The sequence below is a fragment of the Oncorhynchus gorbuscha genome, unplaced genomic scaffold, assembly GCF_021184085.1.
Source record: "Oncorhynchus gorbuscha isolate QuinsamMale2020 ecotype Even-year unplaced genomic scaffold, OgorEven_v1.0 Un_scaffold_1152, whole genome shotgun sequence".
Taxonomy (NCBI): Eukaryota; Metazoa; Chordata; class Actinopteri; order Salmoniformes; family Salmonidae; genus Oncorhynchus; species Oncorhynchus gorbuscha.
Genome location: NW_025746018.1, coordinates 155,580 through 180,291, shown reverse-complemented (window position 1 = coordinate 180,291; position 24,712 = coordinate 155,580). Strand labels below are relative to the sequence as shown.

At 49.3% G+C, this 24,712-nt stretch overlaps 1 pseudogene; it reads right to left on the bottom strand.

Moving 5' to 3' along the window:
• Positions 1 to 3,290: 3,290 nt before the first annotated feature.
• Positions 3,291 to 24,712, bottom strand: part of LOC124021630 — a 69,565-nt pseudogene continuing 48,143 nt past the window's right edge.

Below are 24,712 nucleotides of genomic sequence, written 5' to 3'. Positions count from 1 at the left end.
GCAAAGCAATTCGACACAAACAACAACACAGAGTTACACATGGAATAAACAAAACATACAGTCAATAATACAGTAAAACAAAAGAAAACAAAAAGTCTATATACAGTGAGTGCAAATTAGGCAAGTTAAGGAAATAAATAGGCCATGGTGGCCAAGTAATTACAATATAGCAATTCAAAGCTGGAATGGTAGATTGCTGATTAACATAAAAAAATATATATTTTAGAGCAAGGCTGTAATGTAACAAAATGCGGCTCCCGATTGGCGCGGTGGTCTGAGACACTGCAGTACCTGGTTTGAATCCAGGCTGCATCACATCTGGCCGTGATTGGGAGTCCCATAAGGCGGCGCACAATTGGCACAGCGTCGTCAGGGTTTGGCCGTAATTGTAAATAAGAATGTTCTTTACTGACTTGCCTAGTTAATTATGTCATTCAGACGTGCCTTCTTTAGTCACGTAAAGCGCTCGTGTTCTCTGAATAAATGTATGCATATATAACAGCATTTACTTCATGAAATGAAGGAAACTATGGTTTGATTCAATCTGAAAATGACCACATTCAGTCCTTCAAGTCATGGTAATGTCGGAAGATTAGTGAATTGTAATAGGGAGAATAGTGCCTGCATTAACCATGGTGATAAGTGGTTAAGGAGATGTTTTTTTTATACAGGCATTATAACTAAACCTCTCATTGATGTGTGATATAACTGTGTGTGCAGGGTCCTGTTAATTCAGAGTTGGTTTTAGCCTGGGAATTGCTGGGTTTTCCTGTTACGGAGAGATTAAAGCGTCGCAAACAGACAAGACACCGTGTGGAACCGAACGAATCACTTTACGACACGTGGACCTGTTTGACGACACGGCCAACTATTGCGCCATGCGTCGGGATCAACCGGTTCCGTCTTAGTCTGCGCGCCAGAAGAATGTAGTTTTAGTGATCCTCAGCAACAACCACACGGCCGTGACGGCGTTTACAGAGGAAGCACATGAAGCCATGGAATGATGTCTATACCAGCCTTTCTATAACGTATGGGTCAGAGTAACGTGTTATAATGATTTCAGAAATTACTGGATAGTATTTGTTCAAGTGCGTCATCGCTCTCTACTCAGTTTGGCAGCTGCTCAAGTGGGAGTTGCCGGTGTACTTCACGGTTTTACCGGAACGTTTTTTCTGCAGTTTTGTTGAAGCGCATTCCGCAACACGACGCAGCGCTGTGGTTCAAACACACGACGCAGCGCTGTCCGTTACCGACTTGTTATTCTCACTCACCGCTGTCATCAAACTAACCCCAAGTTCTCATCAAATGGACTCGTGTCACTGAGCTCAATTATCATGAATCCCAAATACAGCGACGCGTCTCTCTCTTCATACAAACGTATGAGGAGCGTCCAGAGTTTCTCTTTCATACAAACGTATGAGGAGCGTCCAGTTTCTCTTTCATACAAACGTATGAGGAGCGTCCAGAGTTTCTCTCTTTCATACAAACGTATGAGGAGCGTCCAGAGTTTCTCTTTCATACAAACGTACGAGGAGCGTCCAGAGTCTCTCTCTATCATACAAACGTATGAGGAGCGCCAACAATGTGTGTTTTTTTGTGTGTGGAAGTGCTTAGTAATGAGTCTCTGATAACGAACACATTTAATAAAACGACACGTCCTGATCAAACATCCACCTCATGATGGTAAACCCAGAGAGTTATTTCAGAACAGAATGATTCAGAAACTGGGCTTCGACTGTGGACCAGTCAGTCAACGAGCAAGACATTGTTGTCATTTTATAACCGGTGATCAGCAGAAATAAGGGACTAACTAACTAACTCAGTAGATGTGACTTCCTTTTCTATCAAATCCCCTGGTCTTGTACACAGATAATATCTAACATTCACCAAAGCCAGCTACTGATAGTTCAACCCTTAGTAACAGAACAGATGGAATATGATCAGGCCTACTGTACATCTGACTGTAGAAAACTAGTAGGTTGGAACTGTTGCTGTTAAAATACAATAATAATTGTTACTCTGAACTGAATAAACTGATTGAAGCAAGATGCTTTTTGAGGAAAACAGGAAGTTTGAGAGATCTCCAGGGTTATCTAATGGGCTTGGTTGTGGAGACCAGAGAGATCTCCAGGGTTGACCTGAGAACCCACTCACAGTTCTGGGTTGTTCATCTACAAACAGGAAGTGGTCTCCTGGCTGACCTTTGAACCCACTCACACAGTTCTGGGTTAGGGTTAGATAGAGACATAAAGGACCTTGAAAAGAAAGTCAACTTGAGACCAGGTAGCAGACAGACAGCAGGTTGAATAGAGACATAAAGGACCTTGAGACCAGGTAGCAGACAGACAGCAGGTTGAATAGAGACATAAAGGACCTTGAGACCAGGTAGCAGACAGACAGCAGGTTGAATAGAGACATAAAGGACCTTGAGACCAGGTAGCAGACAGACAGCAGGTTGAATAGAGACATAAAGGACCTTGAGACCAGGTAGCAGACAGACAGCAGGTTGAATAGAGACATAAAGGACCTTGAGACCAGGTAGCAGACAGACAGCAGGTTGAATAGAGACATAAAGGACCTTGAGACCAGGTAGCAGACAGACAGCAGGTTGAATAGAGACATAAAGGACCTTGAGACCAGGTAGCAGACAGACAGCAGGTTGAATAGAGACATAAAGGACCTTGAGACCAGGTAGCAGACAGACAGCAGGTTGAATAGAGACATAAAGGACCTTGAGACCAGGTAGCAGACAGACAGCAGGTTGAATAGAGACATAAAGGACCTTGAGACCAGGTAGCAGACAGACAGCAGGTTGAATAGAGACATAAAGGACCTTGAGACCAGGTAGCAGACAGACAGCAGGTTGAATAGAGACATAAAGGACCTTGAGACCAGGTAGCAGACAGACAGCAGGTTGAATAGAGACATAAAGGACCTTGAGACCAGGTAGCAGACAGACAGCAGGTTGAATAGAGACATAAAGGACCTTGAGACCAGGTAGCAGACAGACAGCAGGTTGAATAGAGACATAAAGGACCTTGAAAATGAAAAGTCAACTTGAGACCAGGTAGCAGGCAGGTTCTGTGAAACTTTATTCTCATATAAAATCCATAAATAGTGTGCACAATGACAGGCAGGCGTGCGCACGTTGAGCTGCTGCAGTACAGTAGAAGATGGCAGTCTAGTAAATATACATCGATATCTGGTATTACAAAGAAATCTACGGCAAGGCCCGGACCAATCACTGAAACACACAACAGGAATACAGATTCCTCTCTGTGTCTGGGATGTCAGAACGGGCGTGTCGTTGCCACGGAGATCCTGAGAGGAGGGAGGAGAGGGGAACAGAGGTGAGGGGGCAGGAAGGGGAACGGGGAGGGGGGGGCAGGAAGGGGAACGGGGAGGGCAGGAAGGGGAACGGGGAGCAGGAAGGGGAACGGGAAGGGTGATGGGGGATCAAGCCGGTAAAACGCTGATATGATAAAGCCAACATAGACACAGCTTTGTCCTGAAGACCGTGGCCATGTAGAGTGACGTGTCTACGCGAGCGCAATCTTGAAGGCGCCCAGCCGTGGAAGCATCGTGTGAAGCAGTGTGGCTCGTTTCCCTTCCTGACCAGACGCAGCTTCCTGGGGGTCTCCGTCTCCTTAGAACGCATGTGCTGGATGTAGACCTAGAGGAGACAAAACCACCTTCATTATGTTCACATGGAACAATCTGACCTGCGGAAGTGGTGCTGACAGCATCTAGACAGTAAAGATCTAGTAAAACAATAGACTGACATCTAGACACAGTAAAGATCTAGTAAAACAATAGACTGACAGAATGACTAGACACAGTAAAGATCTAGTAAAACAATAGACTGACAGAATGACATCTAGACACAGTAAAGATCTAGTAAAACAATAGACTGACAGAATGACACCTAGACACAGTAAAGATCTAGTAAAACAATAGACTGACAGAATGACAAGTAAAGATCTAGTAAAACAATAGACTGACAGAATGACACCTAGACACAGTAAAGATCTAGTAAAACAATAGACTGACAGAATGACATCTAGACACAGTAAAGATCTAGTAAAACAATAGACTGACAGAATGACATCCTAGACACAGTAAAGATCTAGTAAAACAATAGACTGACATCTATACACAGTAAAGATCTAGTAAAACAATAGACTGACAGAATGACATCTAGACACAGTAAAGATCTAGTAAAACAATAGACTGACAGAATGACATCTAGACACAGTAAAGATCAGTAAAACAATAGACTGACAGAATGACACCTAGACACAGTAAAGATCTAGTAAAACAATAGACTGACAGAATGACATCTAGACACAGTAAAGATCTAGTAAAACAATAGACTGACATCTAGACACAGTAAAGATCTAGTAAAACAATAGACTGACAGAATGACATCTAGACACAGTAAAGATCTAGTAAAACAATAGACTGACAGAATGACACCTAGACACAGTAAAGATCTAGTAAAACAATAGACTGACAGAATGTCATCTAGACACAGTAAAGATCTAGTAAAACAATAGACTGACATCTAGACACAGTAAAGATCTAGTAAAACAATAGACTGACATCTAGACACAGTAAAGATCTAGTAAAACAATAGACTGACATCTAGACACAGTAAAGATCTAGTAAAACAATAGACTGACATCTAGACACAGTAAAGATCTAGTAAAACAATAGACTGACATCTAGACACAGTAAAGATCTAGTAAAACAATAGACTGACAGAATGACATCTAGACACAGTAAAGATCTAGTAAAACAATAGACTGACATCTAGACACAGTAAAGATCTAGTAAAACAATAGACTGACATCTAGACACAGTAAAGATCTAGTAAAACAATAGACTGACAGAATGACATCTAGACACAGTAAAGATCTAGTAAAACAATAGACTGACATCTAGACTGATCTAGTAAAACAGAATGACATCTAGACACAGTAAAGATCTAGTAAAACAATAGACTGACAGAATGTCAGTAAATCATGAAAAGGTGGCCAGGGTTCCATCCCATCACTCTGTCTCCTGTGCTCCATTTAAATGTAATTGAGCCAACATGTGCAGGGTTCACTGTGAATGTGGTCTTGGAACAATGGATCATAGCTGACAAAGTGGGATGGGATTCAATCCCAGCCTAAAAATGATTACAGTAGAGGCGCGAGAGGGTCACACATCTTACCTGGCAGGCTTTGAGGCTGAGTTTAATTTCTACCTGGCTGGTCTGAGTTCCCACCCACATGTACACCTGACAGACAGAGAGAGACAGGAAACACTATTTCAGGTGTAGTGTCCAGGCCCTGTATATAGACAGACAGGTGTAGTGTCCAGGCCCTGTATATAGACAGACAGGTGTAGTGTCCAGGCCCTGTATATAGACAGACAGGTGTAGTGTCCAGGCCCTGTATATAGACAGACAGGTGTAGTGTCCAGGCCCTGTATATAGACAGACAGGTGTAGTGTCCAGGCCCTGTATATAGACAGACAGGTGTAGTGTCCAGGCCCTGTATATAGACAGACAGGTGTAGTGTCCAGGTGTATATAGACAGACAGGTGTAGTGTCCAGGTGTATATAGACAGACAGGTGTAGTGACCAGGTGTATATAGACAGACAGGTGTAGTGTCCAGGTGTATATAGACAGACAGGTGTAGTGACCAGGTGTATATAGACAGACAGGTGTAGTGTCCAGGTGTATATAGACAGACAGGTGTAGTGTCCAGGTGTATAGACAGACAGGTGTAGTGTCCAGGTGTATATAGACAGACAGGTGTAGTGTCCAGGTGTATATAGACAGACAGGTGTAGTGTCCAGGTGTATATAGACAGACAGGTGTAGTGTCCAGGTGTATATAAACAGACAGGTGTAGTGTCCAGGTGTATATAGACAGACAGGTGTAGTGTCCAGGTGTATATAGACAGACAGGTTTAGTGTCCAGGTGTATATAGACAGACAGGTGTAGTGTCCAGGTGTATATAGACAGACAGGTGTAGTGTCCAGGTGTATATAGACAGACAGGTGTATATAGACAGACAGGTGTAGTGTCCAGGTGTATATAGACAGACAGGTGTAGTGTCCAGGTGTATATACAGCTAGTCCCACCTCTTTGCCGTTGTCCAGTAGCATGATGTCATCGTCGGGCTAGGTCGTCCTGACAGAAGTCAGAACATTTCTCAGACACGGCGAAGTATCCCTTCTCATTGGAGCAGCGGAACAGTCTGGCGTACTTCATATAGTCAGCGTCCTCGTCGTATACCTTCTGACAGCCAATCCCCACCCAGAAGAAGTTCTCCGGCTCCTCCCCTCGTTGATCACCTAGGAGACAGGAGCTCCGGGTCAAAGCAGGTTCTTACCATAGAATTATAATGATGTTTATCAGATAAACTGCCACGGTCAGAGGTTCCATCCATGTTAACCAGTCAAACTGCCTCGGTCAGAGGTTCCATGTTAACCAGTCAAACTGCCTCGGTCAGAGGTTCCATGTTAACCAGTCAAACTGCCTCGGTCAGAGGTTCCATCCATGTTAACCAGTCAAACTGCCTCGGTCAGAGGTTCCATGTTAACCAGTCAGTCAAACTGCCTCGGTCAGAGGTTCCATGTTAACCAGTCAAACTGCCTCGTCAGAGGTTCCATCCATGTTAACCAGTCAAACTGCCACGGTCAGAGGTTCCATGTTAACCAGTCAAACTGCCTCGGTCAGAGGTTCCATGTTAACCAGTCAAACTGCCTCGGTCAGAGGTTCCATGTTAACAGTCAAACTGCCTCGGTCAGAGGTTCCATGTTAACCAGTCAAACTGCCTCGGTCAGAGGTTCCATGTTAACCAGTCAAACTGCCACGGTCAGAGGTCAGAAACTCCAGTCATCCATGTTAACCAGTCAAACTGCCTCGGTCAGAGGTTCCATCCATGTTAACCAGTCAAACTGCCTCGGTCAGAGGTTCCATCCATGTTAACCAGTCAAACTGCTACGGTCAGAGGTTCCATGTTAACCAGTCAAACTGCCACAGTCAGAGGTTCCATCTAGTCAAACTGTTAGACCAGTCAAAACTGCCTCGGTCAGAGGTTCCATGTTAACCAGTCAAACTGCCTCGGTCAGAGGTTCCATGTTAACCAGTCAAACTGCCACGGTCAGAGGTTCCATGTTAACCAGTCAAACTGCCTCGGTCAGAGGTTCCATCCATGTTAACCAGTCAAACTGCCACGGTCAGAGGTTCCATGTTAACCAGTCAAACTGCCTAACAGACAGAAACTGCCTCGGTCAGAGGTTCCATCCATGTTAACTAGTCAAACTGCTACGGTAAGGTTCCATGTTAACCAGTCAAACAGACCATCCATGTTAAACAGTCAAACTGGTCAGAGGTTCCAGTTAACCAGTCAAACTGGGTCAGAGGTTCCATGTTAACAGTCAAACTGCCAGGTATAACAGGCAGAGGTTCCATCCATGTTAACTGTAACAGACAGGTCCAGAGTTCCATAACCAGACAAACTGCCAGGTTCAGTCAAACTGCCAAACAGACAGCCAGGTTTCCATCCATGTTAACCAGTCCAGGTCAGAATCCATGTTAACCAGCAAACTGCCAGGTCAGAGGTTCCATCATGTTAACAGCCAAACTGTAACAGAGGTTCCATGTTAACCAGTCAAACTGCCACAGTCAGAGGTTCCATCCATGTTAACTAGTCAAACTGCTAACAGAGGTTCCATCCATGTTAACAGACAAACTGCTACGGTCAGAGTTCCATGTTAACAGACAGACAGAGGTTCCATGTAACCAGTCAAACAGGTCATAATCCATGAACAGTCACAGGTTCCATAACCAGACAAACTGCCTCGTCAGAGGTTCAGACAGGCAAACAGAGTTCCCATCCATGTAACTACAGACAGAGTTCCATAACAGACAGCCAGGTTCCATAACAGACAGCCACGGTAGAGGTTCCATGTTAACAGTCAAACTGCCAGGTCAGAATCCAGTTAACAGGTGTAACAGACAGACAGGTGTAACAGACAGACAGGTGTAACAGACAGACAGGTGTAACAGACAGACAGGTCAAACAGACAGACAGGTGTAACAGACAGACAGGTGTAACAGACAGACAGGTATAACAGACAGACAGGTATAACAGACAGACAGGTATAACAGACAGACAGAGGTTCCATGTCAACATAACAGACAGACAGGTATAACAGACAAACTGACAGGTATAACAGACAGACAGGTATAACAGACAGACAGGTGTAAGAGACAGAACCAGGTGTAACAGACAGGTTATAACAGACAGATGTATCCATGTTAACAGTCAAACTGCTAGGTGTTCCATCAAACATACAGTTCATGATAACCAGTCAAACTGCCACGGTCAGTTCCATGGCAAACTCATCAGGATTCCATGTTAACCAGCCAAACTGCCCACCCAGGTTCCATACATGTTAACCAGTCCAAACTGCCACGGTGAGAGGTTCCATCCATGTGCCAGTCAAACTGCCACGGTCAGAACATGTTAACTAGTCAAACTGCTACAGACATCCATGTTAACTAAAACTGCTACGGTCAGAGGTTCCAGACAGTCAAACTGCCTCGGTGACATGTTAACAGTCAAACTGCCTCACAGAGGTTCCATGTTAACCACAAACTGCCTCGGTCACTCCATGTTAAGACAGATTCCATTAACCACAAACTGCCTAAGAGTTCCATGAACAGGCAAACTGCCTCGGTCAGAGGTTCCCATCATGTGTGATAACTCCTGTGTTAAACGAGGTCAGAGGTCAGAGTGTCAGGTTCCATAACCAGTAACTGACAGGATGTAACTGCCTCGGTCAGAGTTCAGGTTAACTCAAACTGGAGTTCCATGTTAACCAGTCAAACTGCTCGGTCAGAGGTTCCATGTTAACCAGTCAAACTGCCTCGGTCAGAGAGTTAAAGAAACTGCCTCAGGGAGGTTCCATGTTAACCAGTCAGACTGCCGAGAGGTTCCAGGTTAACCAGAAACTGCCTCGGTCAGAGGTTCCATCCCATGAGTCAAACTGCCTCGGTCAGAGGTTCCCATGTTAACCAGTCAAACTGCCACGGGGTTCCAGTTAAGTCAAACTGCCTGTAGGTTCCAGAGAGACAGGAAACTGCAAGAGAGGTTCCATAACAGAAACTGGGAGAGGTTCCAGTTAACCAGTCAAGGCCGGTCAGAGGTTCCATGTTAGTCAAGCCTCGGTCAGAGGAGATGTTAACCAGAAACTGCCACAGAGGTTCCATGTCATAAAACTGCCTCGGAGAGGATCCATGTTAACCAGTCAAACTGCCTCGGTCAGAGGTTCCATCCATGTTAACCAGTCAAACTGCCTCGGTCAGAGGAGATGTTAACCAGAAACTGCCTCGGTCAGAGGTTTCCATGTTAACCAGTCAAACTGCCTCGGTCAGAGGTTCCAGACTAACCAGTCAAACTGCCTCGGTCAGAGAGATCCAGGTTAACCAGTCAAACTGACAAGAGGTTCCATCCATGTTAACCAGTCAAACTGCCACAGTCAGAGGTTCCATCCATGTTAAAGGGACAGAGGTTCCATCCATGTTAACCAGTCAAACTGCCTCGGTCAGAGGTTCCATCCATGTTAACCAGAAACTGCCAGAAGGGTTCCATCCATGTTAGAAACTGCCTCGGTCAGAGGTTCCATGTTAACCAGTCAAACTGGAGGGTTCCATGAACCAGTCAAACTGCCTCTTCAGAGGTTCCAGTTAACCAGTCAAACTGCAGGGGTCAGAGAGAAGGGAAACTGCCTCGGTCAGAGACAGGGAGACACTAGAGACAGGTATAACAGACAGAAGGTGTAGAGACAGACGGACCTAACAGGCAGACAGACGTAACAAGGGAGAGAACAGACAGACAGAGGTAACAGACAGAAGGGAGAGACAGACACTATAACAGACAGGTATAACAGACAGACAGGTATAACAGACTCAAGAGAAGCCAGGTGTAACAGACAGGTATAACAGACAGGTAAAGACAGGGAGAGTGTAACAGACAGCCAGGTATAACAGACAGCCAGGTATAACAGACAGCCAGGTATAAACAGACAGCCAGAGTAAGAGAAGCCAGGTGAACTAACAGACAGCCAGGTATAACAGGAGAGGTATAACAGACAGCCAGGTAGGAAGGGTATAACAGACAGCCAGGTAGACAGCCAGGAGAGGTGTAGACAGACAGGTGTAACAGAGAAGGTGTAGACAGGTGAACAGACAGACAGGTGTAACAGACAGGAGAGGACAGAAGGTGTAACAGACAGACAGGTATAACAGACAGACAGGTATAACAGAGAGACAGGTATAACAGACAAGGTATAACAGACAGCCAGGTATAACAGACAGCCAGGATAACAGACAGGTGTAACAGACAGAAGGGAGAGGAGACAGACAGGTGTAGACAGACAGATAACAGACAGGGTATAACAGAGAAGGTATAACAGACAGAAGGTATAACAGAGGAGAGAAGGTATAACAAGAGACAGACAGGTAGAACAGAGACAGGTATAACAGACAGGTATAACAGACAGGGAGAACAGACAGACAGGGAGAGAAGACAGGTGTAACAGACAGGTATAACAGAGAGAAGGAGCTGTAGGTGTCATCAAACATACAGATGATGTCTTCCGCCAGTTTGATCAGGATCAGAGAAGGGCCCAGAGGTATACACTATCCCCTGGGTCTGAGCTCTCAAACGGCACCTACACACACAGAGAGGGAGACAAGAGAAGGTTCTGAGAGGAAAGGTTTCTTTCAGTGTGATATGTCCTGGAGAGGAGAGGTCAGGGTGTCTCAGGTATAGAACTGAGAGGATGAGAAGAACTCTGAGAGGTTACTGGGAGTCTGTTCCTATCTGGATGGTCCTGGAGAGGAGAGAAGAGAGAGGGAGAGGAGAGAAGGGAGAGGAGAGAGGGAGAGGGAGAGAAGGAGGGCGAGAGGAAGAGGAGAGAAGGGAGAGGGAGAGGTGGGAGAGAAGAGAAGGGAGAGAGAAAGGGAGAGAAGAGAAGGAGAGGGAAGAGAAGGGAGAGGAGAGAGGGGGAGAGGAGAGAGGAGAGGAGAGAAGGGAGAAAGGGAGAGAGAGAGAAGGGAGAGAAGGAGGGGGAGAAAGCAAGAGAGAATGGAGGGAGAAAGAGAGGGTGAGAGAAGAGAGAGAGAGAGGGGAGGAGGGAGAAAGAGGGCGAGGGAGAGAGAGGGAGAAGAGAGGAGAGGAGGGGGAGAAAGAGGGTGAGAGAGAGGAGAGGGGAGAAAGAGAAAAGAGGGAGAGGAGGGTGAGAAAGAGGGCGAGAGAGAAGGAGAGAGGAGAGGGAGGGTGAGAAAGAGGGCGAGAGAGAAAGGAGGGGAGAGGAGGGGGAGAAAGAGGGCGAGAGAGAAAGGAGAGGGGTGAGAAAGAGGGCGAGAGAGAAAAGGAGAGGGAGGGGGAGAAAGAGGGCGAGAGAGAGAGAGAAAGGAGGGTGAGAAAGAGGGTGAGAGAGAAAGGAGAGAGGGAGAGGAGGGTGAGAAAGAGGGCGAGAGAGAAAGGAGAGGAGGGTGAGAAAGAGGGCGAGAGAGAAAGGAGAGAGGAGGGGAGGGTGAGAAAGAGGGCGAGAGAGAGAGAGGGGAGAGGAGGGTGAGAAAGAGGGCGAGAGAGAAAGGAGAGAGGGAGAGGAGAGGGAGAGAGGGTGAGAAAGAGGGCGAGAGAGAAAGGAGAGGGAGAGGAGGGTGAGAAAGGGCCAGAAGGAGAGAGAGAAAGGGGCGAGAGAGAGGGAGAGGAGGGAGAGAAAGAGGGCGAGAGAGAAAGGAGAGAGGGAGAGGAGGGTGAGAAAGAGGGCGAGAGAGAGAGGAGAGGGAGAGGAGGGTGAGAAAGAGGGGAGAGAGAGAAAGGGGAGAGAGGAGAGGAGGGGGAGAAAGAGGGCGAGAGAGAAAGGAGAGAGGGAGAGAGGGGAGAAAAAGAGGGGCGAGAGAGAAAGGAGAGAGAGAGAAGGAGAGGAGGGTGAGAAAGAGGGCGAGAGAGAGAGAGAGGGGAGAGGAGGGTGAGAAAGAGGGCGAGAGAGAAAGGAGAGAGGGAGAGGAGGGAGGGTGAGAAAGAGGGCGAGAGAGAAAGGAGAGAGGAGAGGAGGGTGAGAAAGGATAGAGAGAGGAGGGTGAGAAAGAGGGCGAGAGAGAAAGGAGAGAGGAGAGGAGGGTGAGAAAGAGGGCGAGAGAGAAAGGAGAGAGGGAGAGGAGGGTGAGAAAGAGGGCGAGAGAGAGGAGAGGAGGGGGTGAAAGAGGGCGAGAGAGAAAGGAGAGAGGGAGGGGGAGAAAGAGGGCGAGAGAGAAAGGAGAGAGGGAGGGAGGGAGAAAAGAGGGCGAGAGAGAAAGGAGAGGGAGAGGAGGGAGAGAAAGAGGGCGAGAGAGAAAGGAGAGAGGGAGAGGAGGGAGAGAAAGAGGGCGAGAGGAGAGCTTCTGTTGGCCTCCTCCATTGAAAAACAATGTCTCCTCGTCACAGCCGTTCTAGTGTCACGTATTTACAGATTTACAGTTTGAGTACAGAGAACCCTGCCATTGGTGCTATGTGGTAGAGGGGGCGTGTACCTGGTACAGAGAGCCCTGCCATTGGTGCTATGTGGTAGAGGGGGCGTGTACCTGGTACAGAGAGCGCTGCCATTGGTGCTATGTGGTAGAGGGGGCGTGTACCTGGTACAGAGAGCCCTGCCATTGGTGCTATGTGGTAGAGGGGGCGTGTACCTGGTACAGAGAGCGCTGCCATTGGTGCTATGTGGTAGAGGGGGTGTGTACCTGGTACAGAGAGCGCTGCCATTGGTGCTATGTGGTAGAGGGGGCGTGTACCTGGTACAGAGAGCGCTGCCATTGGTGCTATGTGGTAGAGGGTGTGTACCTGGTACAGAGAGCGCTGCCATTGGTGCGTATGTGGTAGAGGGAGGGCTGGGCCAGGTATCGATCTTCTGTTTCCTTTCCCTTTATGAAGATGAACTTCCTCTTGAAGTGAGACAGGAACTTGAGGTTCTCCTGCTGCTGAGTCATACGGACCACCTACCATTGGAGAACTATGTTAGTGAGACAGGAACTTAGAGGTTCTCCTGGTGCTATGTGGTCAGACGGACCACCTACAGAGAACAGATATTAGTGAGACAGGAACTTAGAGGGAGGGCTCCTGCTGCTGAGTCATCTTCCACCTTACAGAGAACTTCCTCTTGAGTGAGACAGGAACTTAGAGGTTCTCCTGCTGCTGAGTCATACGGACCACCTACGGAGAACAGATATTAGTGAGACAGGAACTTAGAGGTTCTCCTGCTGCTGAGTCATACGGACCACCTACAGAGAACAGATATTAGTGAGATAGGAACTTAGAGGTTCTCCTGCTGCTGAGTCATACGGACCACCTACAGAGAACAGATATTAGTGAGACAGGAACTTAGAGGTTCTCCTGCTGCTGAGTCATACGGACCACCTACGGAGAACAGATATTAGTGAGACAGGAACTTAGAGGTTCTCCTGCTGCTGAGTCATACGGACCACCTACAGAGAACAGATATTAGTGAGACAGGAACTTAGAGGTTCTCCTGCTGCTGAGTCATACGGACCACCTACGGAGAACAGATATTAGTGAGACAGGAACTTAGAGGTTCTCCTGCTGCTGAGTCATACGGACCACCTACAGAGAACAGATATTAGTGAGACAGGAACTTAGAGGTTCTCCTGCTGCTGAGTCATACGGACCACCTACGGAGAACAGATATTAGTGAGACAGGAACTTAGAGGTTCTCCTGCTGCTGAGTCATACGGACCACCTACGGAGAACAGATATTAGTGAGACAGGAACTTAGAGGTTCTCCTGCTGCTGAGTCATACGGACCACCTACAGAGAACAGATATTAGTGAGACAGGAACTTAGAGGTTCTCCTGCTGCTGAGTCATACGGACCACCTACGGAGAACAGATATTAGTGAGACAGGAACTTAGAGGTTCTCCTGCTGCTGAGTCATACGGACCACCTACGGAGAACAGATATTAGTGAGACAGGAACTTAGAGGTTCTCCTGCTGCTGAGTCATACGGACCACCTACAGAGAACAGATATATCAGGTACCGACCGTACTAAACATTAGGAACCTCTAGTTTCCCAGGGAAGAGGGATGTCTAGTCCTACTGTGTGTGTGTGTGTGTGTGTGTGTGTGTGTGTGTGTGTGTGTGTGTGTGTGTGTGTGTGTGTGTGTGTGTGTGTGTGTGTGTGTGTGTGTGTACCTCCAGTGTGTGTGTGTGTGTGTGTGTGTGGTGTGTGTGTGTGTGTGTACCTCCAGTTTCCCAGGGAAGAGACTCTCAAACTTCTTCTGCAGAGAGAAGGTGAAGGTGAGCCAGCCCATGTTGGAGGCCTGCCGGCCCTGCCAGAAATACACAACACACTGGAAGTCTTCCTCCACCCTCTCCTCCTCCTCTTCCTCTCCTCCATGGTGGCCGTGCCTCTCCTTCTTCTCCTTGTCCTTGTCCTCATCGTCGTATTCTACTGGCACCCAATACCTACACACACGGAATTGGCGTCAACATTTCCTTCAGACAGACCCCCAGTCCTGAGACAGACCCCCAGTCCTGAGACAGACCCACAGTCCTGAGACAGACCCACAGTCCTGAGACAGACCCACAGTCCTGAGACAGACCCACAGTCCTCAGACAGACCCACAGTCCTCAGACAGACCCACAGTCCTCAGACAGACCCACAGTCCTCCTACAGTCCTGAGACAGACCCACAGTCCTGAGACAGACCCACAGTCCTCCTACAGTCCTGAGACAGACCCACAGTCCTGAGACAGACCCACAGTCCTCCTACAGTCCTGAGACAGACCCACAGTCCTGAGACAGACCCACAGTCCTGAGACAGACCCACAGTCCTGAGACAGACCCACAGTCCTGAGACAGACCCACAGTCCTGAGACAGACCCACAGTCCTGAGACAGACCCACAGTCCTGAGACAGACCCACAGTCCTGAGACAGACCCACAGTCCTGAGACAGACCCACAGTCCTCCTACAGTCCTGAGACAGACCCACAGTCCTCCCCACAGTCCTGAGACAGACCCACAGTCCTGAGACAGACCCACAGTCCTGAGACAGACCCACAGTCCTCCCCACAGTCCTGAGACAGACCCACAGTCCTCCTAGTCCTGAGACAGACCCACAGTCCTCCTACAGTCCTGAGACAGACCCACAGTCCTGAGACAGACCCACAGTCCTGAGACAGACCCACAGTCCTGAGACAGACCCACAGTCCTGAGACAGACCCACAGTCCTGAGACAGACCCACAGTCCTGAGACAGACCCACAGTCCTGAGACAGACCCACAGTCCTGAGACAGACCCACAGTCCTGAGACAGACCCACAGTCCTGAGACAGACCCACAGTCCTGAGACAGACCCACAGTCCTGAGACAGACCCACAGTCCTCCTACAGTCCTGAGACAGACCCACAGTCCTCCCACAGTCCTGAGACAGACCCACAGTCCTCCCATAGTCCTGAGACAGACCCACAGTCCTCCTACAGTCCTGAGACAGACCCACAGTCCTCCTACAGTCCTGAGACAGACCCACAGTCCTCCTACAGTCCTGAGACAGACCCACAGTCCTCCTACAGTCCTGAGACAGACCCACAGTCCTCCTACAGTCCTGAGACAGACCCACAGTCCTCCTACAGTCCTGAGACAGACCCACAGTCCTCCTACAGTCCTGAGACAGACCCACAGTCCTGAGACAGACCTACAGTCCTGAGACAGACCTACAGTCCTGAGACAGACCTACAGTCCTGAGACAGACCCACAGTCCTGAGACAGACCTACAGTCCTGAGACAGACCTACAGTCCTCCTACAGTCCTGAGACAGACCCACAGTCCTCCTTCAGTCCTGAGACAGACCCACAGTCCTCCTACAGTCCTGAGACAGACCCACAGTCCTCCTACAGTCCTGAGACAGACCCACAGTCCTCCTACAGTCCTGAGACAGACCCACAGTCCTCCCACAGTCCTGAGACAGACCCACAGTCCTGAGACAGACCCACAGTCCTGAGACAGACCCCCAGTCCTGAGACAGACCCCCAGTCCTGAGACAGACCCCCAGTCCTGAGACAGACCCCCAGTCCTGAGACAGACCCCCAGTCCTCCTACAGTCCTGAGACAGACCCCCAGTCCTGAGACAGACCCCCAGTCCTCCTACAGTCCTGAGACAGACCCCCAGTCCTGAGACAGACCCCCAGTCCTCCTACTCCTGAGACAGACCCCCAGTCCTGAGACAGACCCACAGTCCTGAGACAGACCCCAGTCCTGAGACAGACCCCAGTCCTGAGACAGACCCACAGTCCTGAGACAGACCCCAGTCCTGAGACAGACCCACAGTCCTGAGACAGACCCACAGTCCTGAGACAGACCCACAGTCCTCTGAGACAGACCCACAGTCCTCTCTGTCTGTCTGAGTGTGAGTGGTGTGTGTGTGTGGAAGTGGTGTGGTGGTGTGTGGTGTGTGGTGTGGTGTGGTGGTGTGGTGGTGTGTGGTGTGGTGGTGTGTGGTGTGGTGTGGTGGTGTGTGGTGGTGTGTGGTGGTGTGTGGTGGTGTGGTGTGGTGGTGTGTTGTGGTGGTGTGGTGGTGGTGTGGTGGTGGTGTGTGGTGGTGGTGTGGTGTGGTGTGGTGTGGTGTGGTGGTGTGGTGGTGTGTGGTGGTGTGGTGGTGTGGTGCTGTGGTGTGGTGGTGGTGTGTGGTGGTGTGGTGTGTGGTGGTGTGGTGGTGTGTGGTGGTGTGGTGGTGTGTGGTGGTGTGTGGTGGTGTGGTGGTGTGTGGTGGTGTGGTGGTGTGGTGGTGTGGTGTGGTGGTGTGTGGTGGTGGTGTGGTGTGGTGTGTACCTGCACAGGAAGACGTAACAGTCCTGTGTGTGGAAGTGTCCAAACTCCTCCTCCGGCAGACGAGCAAACTTCTTCCCCTCCAACACGAATCCCTCCATTCCATCCAGATCCTCATTCCACTCCTCCATCATCTGCTCTGCCTGGGGGGGGGGGGAGGGGGAGGGGGAGGGGAGGAGGGGGGAGAGAGGAGGAGGGGAGAGAGAGGAGGGGGAGAGAGAGGAGGAGGAGAGGAGAGAGGAGGAGGGGAGAGAGAGGAGGGGAGAGAGGAGGAGGAGGAGAGGAGGGGAGAGAGAGGAGAGAGAGAGGAGGGAGAGAGAGGAGGGGGAGAGAGGGAGGGGGAGAGAGAGGAGGGGGAGAGAGGAGGGGGAGAGAGAGGAGGGAGAGAGAGAGAGAGAGAGAGGAGGAGAGAGAGGAGGGGAGAGAGAGGAGGGGGAGAGAGAGGAGGGGGAGAGAGAGGAGGGGGAGAGAGGGGGGGAGAGAGGAGGGAGAGAGAGAGGAGGGAGAGAGAGAGGAGGGGAGAGAGAGGGAGGGGGAGAGAGGAGGGGGAGAGAGAGGAGGGAGAGAGGGGGAGGAGAGAGGGGGGAGAGAGGAGGGGGAGGAGAGAGAGGAGGGGGAGAGAGAGGAGGGGGAGAGAGAGAGAGGGGAGAGAGAGGAGGGGAGAGAGGAGGGGGAGAGAGGAGGGAGAGAGGGAGAGGAGGAGGGGGAGAGAGAGGAGGGGGGGAGAGGGGGAGAGAGGGAGGGGAGAGAGAGGGGGAGAGAGGGGGAGAGAGGAGGAGGGGGAGAGAGAGGAGGAGGAGGAGGGAGAGAGGAAGAGGAAGGAGAGGGAAGAAGAGGGAACATGAAAAAGCTGCCACTAATAACAACACATTCCTATGGATCCGCTCTGTAGCACCAGCGACAAGGAGAGACGGGGTTTTAGGGTGAATAGTGTTGACAGCGCTGAAGACGACGTTGAAACATCAAGTCCTAAAAACAGCGGCTGTGTTCGCTGACAGTCTCTCATCCTGGTTCTGTGATGTCATCCACGTCACTGTGGTCTGCTGGAGGCTGCAGACACCATGATCTGAGCTATCCGATTGGCCAGAGGTAGGCCAAAAAGTGATCTGATTTGTTCTCTGGGCCAGACGGCTGGCGGAGATTGTACCTTCAGACACATGAAGTGGTTCAAAATGGGAACGTGCACGGGGCATCTGAATCAACTGCCCCTCTCTCCAACAGAGGGCATCTGAATCAACTGCCCCGACCTCCAACAGAGGGCATCTGAATCAACTGCCCCAACCTCCAACAGAGGGCATCTGAATCAACTGCCCCTCTCTCCAACAGAGGGCATCTGAATCAACTGCCCCAACCTCCAACAGAGGGGGCTGAATCAACTGCCCCTATCTCCAACAGAGGGCATCTGAATCAACTGCCCCTCTCCAACAGAGGGCATCTGAATCAACTGCCCCTCTCTCCAACAGAGGGCATCTGAATCAACTGCCCCAACCTCCAACAGAGGGGGGCTGAATCAACTGCCCCTACCTCCAACAGAGGGCATCTGAATCAACTGCCCCTACCTACAACAGAGGGGGCTGAATCAACTGCCTTTACCAAGAACCAGAGATTACACACCAGCTAATGTTTAGGGCCATGGGGGTTGTCTGGGGAGGAAGAGGGCTGTTTACCTCAGTGAGGGCCATGGGGGGTTGTCTGGGGAGGAAGAGCTGTGAGGTGTTTACCTCAGTGAGGGCCATGGGGGGTTGTCTGGGGAGGAAGAGGGCTGTGAGGTGTTTACCTCAGTGAGGACCATGGGGGGTTGTCTGGGGAGGAAGAGGGCTGTTTACCTCAGTGAGGACCATGGGGGGGTTGTCTGGGGAGGAAGAGGGCTGTTTACCTCAGTGAGGACCATGGGGGGTTGTCTGGGGAGGAAGAGGGCTGTTTACCTCAGTGAGGACCATGGGGGGGGTTGTCTGGGGAGGAAGAGGGCTGTTTACCTCAGTGAGGACCATGGGGGGGTTGTCTGGGGAGGAAGAGAGCTGTTTACCTCAGTGAGGACCATGGGGGGGTTGTCTGGGGAGGAAGAGGACTGTTTACCTCAGTGAGGACCATGGGGGGGTTGTCTGGGGAGGAAGAGGGCTGTTTACCTCAGTGAGGACCATGGGGGGGGGGGGGTTGTCTGGGGAGGAAGAGGGGCTGTTTACCTCAGTGAGGACCATGGGGGTTGTCTGGGGAGGAAGAGGGCTGTGAGGTGTTTACCTCAGTGAGGGCCATGGGGGTTGTCTGGGGAGGAAGAGGGCTGTTTACCTCAGTGAGGACCATGGGGGTTGTCTGGGGAGGAAGAGGGCTGTTTACCTCAGTGAGGACCATGGGGGGGTTGTCTGGGGAGGAAGAGGGCTGTTTACCTCAGTGAGGACCATGGGGGTTGTCTGGGGAGGAAGAGGACTGTTTACCTCAGTGAGGACCATGGGGGTTGTCTGGGGAGGAAGAGGGCTGTTAACCTCAGTGAGGACCATGGGGGGTTGTCTGGGGAGGAAGAGAGCGGTGAGGTGTTTACCTCAGTGAGGACCATGGGGGGTTGTCTGGGGAGGAAGAGGGCTGTTTACCTCAGTGAGGACCATGGGGGGGTTGTCTGGGGAGGAAGAGGGCTGTTTACCTCAGTGAGGACCATGGGGGGTTGTCTGGGGAGGAAGAGGGCGGTGAGGTCAGCCTTCATCTCGTCTTTCTTCTCAGCATCCTTCTTGACCTGAGACAGACAAGACAGGTCACACATGTTAAAGACTTCATTTGAATCCACCAATCAGGATCCAAACATGAGAAAGGCTCCCTGTCTGCATGGTACTAAAGGGCTTTCCTCAAAGCCAGTGGCAGGTCATTAGCAAAGATAGAAACAAGTCAAAGGGGCCTAGAAAGCTGCCCTGGGGAATTCCTAATTCTACCAGTAGGGGCCTAGACAGCTGCCCTGGGGAATTCCTAATTCTACCAGTAGGGGACCTAGACAGCTGCCCTGGGGAATTCCTAATTCTACCAGTAGGGGGCCTAGACAGCTGCCCTGGGGAATTCCTAATTCTACCAGTAGGGGACCTAGACAGCTGCCCTGGGGAATTCCTAATTCTACCAGTAGGGGACCTAGACAGCTGCCCTGGGGAATTCCTAATTCTACCAGTAGGGGACCTAGACAGCTGCCCTGGGAATTCCTAATTCTACCAGTAGGGGACCTAGACAGCTGCCCTGGGGAATTCCTAATTCTACCAGTAGGGGACCTAGACAGCTGCCCTGGGGAATTCCTAATTCTACCAGTAGGGGACCTAGACAGCTGCCCTGGGGAATTCTAATTCTACCAGTAGGGGCCTAGACAGCTGCCCTGGGGAATTCCAGGGTTAGAGTTAGGGGTCAGAGTTAAGGTCAAGAGTTACTCACAGATGGAAGGGTTAGAGTTAGGGGTCAGGGTTAAAGATCAAGAGTTAAGGCACCATCAAGTAGCAAAGTAAAGGATCATTAGAAGAGCTACACCAAACTAGTTGCTAGCTAACTAGCATACCCCCTACACCAAGCTAGTTGCTAGAGGAAGCTAGCTAGCATACCCCCAACACAACAGGTCATGTTACTCACCTTCCCCTGTAGCTAGGTAGTATACACCCCTACACCAAGCTAGTTGATAGAGGGAGCTAGCTAGCATACACCCCTACACCAAGCTTGTTGATAGCTAGCATACACCCCTACACCAAGCTAGTTGATAGAGGAGCTAGCTAGCATACACCCCTACACCAAGCTTGTTGATAGCTAGCATACACCCCTACACCAAGCTAGTTGATAGAGGGAGCTAGCTAGCATACACCCTACACCAAGCTAGTTGATAGCTAGCATACACCCCTACACCAAGCTAGTTGATAGCTAGCATACACCCCTACACCAAGCTAGTTGATAGCTAGCATACACCCCTACACCAAGCTAGTTGATAGCTTGCATACACCCCTACACCAAGCTAGTTGATAGCTAGCATACACCCCTACACAACAGGTCATGTTACTCACCTTCCCCTGTAATCCTTGCTGTTGCTCTACACTCTCAGCTGCTCTGGTGTAGTCCACCTTCAGGACATCATCCCAGTTCTGAAACTTAGACTTAAACACCTGGAGAAAGAGACACAGACAGAGAGACACAGACAGAGAGACACAGACAGAGAGACACAGACAGAGAGACACAGACAGAGAGACACAGACAGAGAGACACAGACAGAGAGACACAGACAGAGAGACACAGACAGAGAGAGACAGAGAGACACAGACAGAGAGAGACAGAGAGACACAGACAGAGACACACAGACACAGACACACAGAGACACACAGACACAGACAGACAGACAGACACACAGAGAGACACAGACAGAGAGACACAGACAGAGAGACACAGACAGAGAGACACAGACAGAGAGACACAGACAGAGAGACACAGAGACACAGACACACAGACACACAGACACACAGACACACAGACACACAGACACACAGACACACAGACAGACAGACAGACAGACAGACAGACAGACAGACAGACAGACAGACAGACAGACAGACAGAGAGAACGAGAGAACGAGAGAGACCGAGAGACAGACAGAAGGAGACAGAGAGACAGAGAGAGAGAGAGAGAGAGAGAGAGACAGAAAGGAATTCTCCAGTTGGAACTTTATTGAAGATTTATGATAAAAACATCCTAATGATTGATTCTATACTTAGTTTGACATGTTTCTTCGACCTGTAATATAACTTTTTGTCTGAAGTAATGCTCAACCTTGGAGCGTTTGGATTTATTTACCTACCGCGCTAACAAAAGTAGCTACTTGGACATAAATAATGGACATTGTCGAACAAATCAAGCATTTATTGTGGAACTAGGATTCCTGTGAGTGCATTCTGATGAAGATCATCAAAGGTATGGGAATATTTATCATGAAATTTCTGATTTCTGTTGACATCGCGGCTAATTTCATTATTTCTCTGAGTGCCGTCTCAGATTATTGCATGGTTTGCTTTTTTCGTAAAGTTTTTTAAAAATCTGACACAGCGGTTGCATTAAGGAGAGGTAAATCTATAATTCCATGTGTATAACTTGCATTATCATCTACATTTATGATGAGTATTTCTGTTGAATCGATGTGGCTATGCAAAATATAAATATGCATTTGATCAATTAAAACATACATGTATTGTGTAACATGAAGTCCTATGAGTGCCATCTGATGAAGATCATCAAAGGTTAGTGATTCATTTTATCTCCATTTGTGCTTTTGTGACTCCTCTCTTTGGCTGGAAAAACGGCTGTTTATTCATTCTGTGACTTGGTGGTGACCTAACATAATTGTTTGTGGTGCTTTCGCTGTAAAGCATATTTGAAATCGGACACTGTGGTGGGATTAACAACAAGATTACCTTTAAAACGGTATAAGATACATGTATATTTGAGGAATATTTGATTATGAGATTTCTGTTGTTTTGAATTTGGCGCCCTGCACTTTCACTGGCTGTTGTCATAACGATCCCGTTAACGGGATCTCAGCCACAAGAAAAGGCTTCGTTGATGCATGGACTCACTCTGTGTGCAATAATAATGTATATATATAGTGTTTAACATGATGTTTCAATGACTACCTCATCTCTGTACCCCACACACACAATGACTACCTCATCTCAGTACCCCACACAGACAATGACTACCTCATCTCAGTACCCCACACAGACAATGACTACCTCATCTCTGTACCCCACACATACAATGACTACCTCATCTCTGTACCCCACACATACAATGACTACCTCATCTCTGTACCCCACACAGACAATGACTACCTCATCTCTGTACCCCACACATACAATGACTACCTCATCTCTGTACCCCACACATACAATGACTACCTCATCTCAGTACCCCACACATACAATGACTACCTCATCTCTGTACCCCACACATACAATGACTACCTCATCTCTGTACCCCACACATACAATGACTACCTCATCTCTGTACCCCACACATACAATGACTACCTCATCTCAGTACTACCCACACATACAATGACTACCTCATCTCTGTACCCCACACATACAATGACTACCTCATCTCTGTACCCCACACATACAATGACTACCTCATCTCTGTACCCCACACATACAATGACTACCTCATCTCTGTACCCCACACAGATACAATGACTACCTCATCTCAGTACCCCACACATACAATGACTACCTCATCTCAGTACCCCACACATACAATGACTACCTCATCTCAGTACCCCACACATACAATGACTACCTCATCTCAGTACCCCACACATACAATGACTACCTACCTCATCTCTGTACCCCACACATACAATGACTACCTCATCTCTGTACCCCACACATACAATGACTACCTCATCTCTGTACCCCACACAGACAATGACTACCTCATCTCAGTACCCCACACATACAATGACTACCTCATCTCAGTACCCCACACATACAATGACTACCTCATCTCTGTACCCCACACACACAATGGGGAGGGTATGTCTCCAGGAACAGGGTTGGAGTTAAAACCTACAGGAGGGTATCTCTCCAGGAACAGGGTTGGAGTTAAAACCTACAGGAGGGTATCTCTCCAGGAACAGGGTTGGAGTTAAAACCTCCAGGAGGGGTTCTCTCTCCAGGAACAGGGTAGGAGTTAAAACCTACAGGAGGGTCTCTCTCCAGGAACAGGGTTGGAGTTAAAACCTCCAGGAGGGTATGTCTCCAGGAACAGGGTTGGAGTTAAAACCTCCAGGAGGGGTTCTCTCTCCAGGAACAGGGTAGGAGTTAAAACCTCCCGGAGGGTCTCTCTCCAGGAACAGGGTAGGAGTTAAAACCTCCAGGAGGGTCTCTCTCCAGGAACAGGGTTGGAGTTAAAACCTACAGGAGGGATTCTCTCTCCAGGAACAGGGTTAGAGTTAAAACCTACAGGAGGGTATCTCTCCAGGAACAGGGTTAGAGTTAAAACCTACAGGAGGGTATCTCTCCAGGAACAGGGTTAGAGTTAAAACCTCCAGGAGGGGTTCCCTCTCCAGGAACAGGGTTAGAGTTAAAACCTCCAGGAGGGGTTCTCTCCAGGAACAAGGTTGGAGTTAAAACCTCCAGGAGGGTATCTGCCTACCTGACACTCTGTCCCCTCCAGGTTCCTGGTAACAGTAGCGTGTTTGGGGCGGTGCAGCATAGTGCAGACTTCCTGTCCTAGCTTCAGGGCGGCTGCTCTCACCAGACGAGGAGACTTCCTCCCGATCCAGATAAACACATCAGACAGACAGTCCAGGATGTACACTCCTTTAGTGTCCAGCAGGGTCTGGAGCTAGAGACACAGAGATGAGAGAGAGACATACACTCCTTTAGTGTCCAGCAGGGTCTGGAGCTAGAGACACAGAGATGAGAGAGAGACATACACTCCTTTAGTGTCCAGCAGGGTCTGGAACTAGAGACACAGAGATGAGAGAGAGACATACACTCCTTTAGTGTCCAGCAGGGTCTGGAGCTAGAGACACAGAGATGAGAGAGAGACATACACTCCTTTAGTGTCCAGCAGGGTCTGGAGCTAGAGACACAGAGATGAGCGAGAGACATACACTCCTTTAGTGTCCAGCAGGGTCTGGAACTAGAGACACAGAGATGAGAGAGAGACATACACTCCTTTAGTGTCCAGCAGGGTCTGGAGCTAGAGACACAGAGATGAGAGAGAGACATACACTCCTTTAGTGTCCAGCAGGATCTGGAGCTAGAGACACAGAGATGAGAGAGAGACATACACTCCTTTAGTGTCCAGCAGGGTCTGGAGCTA